Source organism: Myotis lucifugus, unplaced genomic scaffold, assembly GCF_000147115.1.
Source record: "Myotis lucifugus unplaced genomic scaffold, Myoluc2.0 scaffold_5807, whole genome shotgun sequence".
NCBI lineage: Eukaryota > Metazoa > Chordata > Mammalia > Chiroptera > Vespertilionidae > Myotis > Myotis lucifugus.
The window spans coordinates 1-1,244 of NW_005876855.1; the positions used below are offsets into that span (position 1 = coordinate 1).

At 48.2% G+C, this 1,244-nt stretch overlaps 1 pseudogene; it reads right to left on the minus strand.

Annotated features, from left to right (window-relative positions):
* Positions 1-430: 430 nt before the first annotated feature.
* LOC102418456 lies at positions 431-1,224 on the minus strand (annotated as a pseudogene).
* Positions 1,225-1,244: the final 20 nt, after the last annotated feature.

Consider the following 1,244-nt stretch of genomic DNA (forward strand, 5'->3'; position numbering starts at 1 on the left):
GTGTGATGGGGGGAGGACTTTTTTTTTATCTTTCTCAATTTGATTAGACTTTTCCAAAGTGTAGCGCGTGGACATACCCAGAATGACTTTTGGTCTAATGTGGCATATGGACAAACTTTTAAAAATGGTTCTAGTTAGGAGTCTATTCCCATGAATATTAAAGTAGAGATAGCACATCAAATCCGTGATTTAACTAATATTATTCCTTAGAGTGAGCTAGAGATAGCAAAAGTGAGTTTAATGAAAGTAAATTTAAAGACAAATTCTACATGCGTAATAAATGGATATGTCGAAAGTCATAAAGGGGTTTTCAAATGGCTGAAGTTTAAGAAAACTGCTCATTGCTACCATGAGGGCTGGAGCCAGGCCTGCAAGAGGACCCTCCTTCTTAGATCAATCAGAAAAACGTGAATTTCAAAAAATACTTATCATCCATCTGGGAGCAGTCTCAGTGGTGGCCTCAGCCACAGGGAAAGAGGGTCAGGAGGAAGGCTGCCTAGTGTGGCCAGGCCACCTGGCTTCAGGTCTGTGCAGGTGCTTCAACTGCACGATGCTCATTCTCTGTCCGTTGAGTCTCCATGTACTTTCGCATCTTCTCAACTATCCAGGAGGGTAGGACAAAGGATTTCAGCTCCTCTAACTTCAGGTCCAGGCATCCTCTGTAATCATCGCTGGCAGCGAGGTCCCGGATGTCCTCTTCAATGAGGAGGTAGGCCATCTTCCCTCCTGTTGCCCGCATGTGATGTTGCTCGGCCAGCCAGTGCTTGTCCTGGGGATCAGCTGCGTACTTAAAGAGGTGTGGGTGCTTGATGTAGATTCTCCCTCTGGTGCCCCCCATCCCCAGGGCTTTGTTGGCTCGAGATCCTAACACAAAGGTGGTAGATTCATTCAGCCGAGCTGGGTCCCACTTGGGGCCTTCTCGGCGAATTGGTTCACAGGATTTTGGTTTCCACACCATGCCTGGGGCTGCCCGGTCATTTGACTGGATGTGTCCAAGAGGCTGTCCCTTCCTCTTTTTGGGAATGGGACTTCCTCGATGGGCACCTTCCTCTTCTGCCTGCCGACCACGCTTTATCCCTGGGAGCTCATGGGTCAATCTGGGTGTAACTTTTTCTCCATCTGAGAAGAGTAGTTTTGCCTGCTCCAGGCAGCTGCGACAGGCCTCCTGGATCAGCTGCTCTGCATCCACTTCTTCCCCAACGTAATAGTCGCACATTCAGTGCTGCCTTCTAGAAGAACTTCAT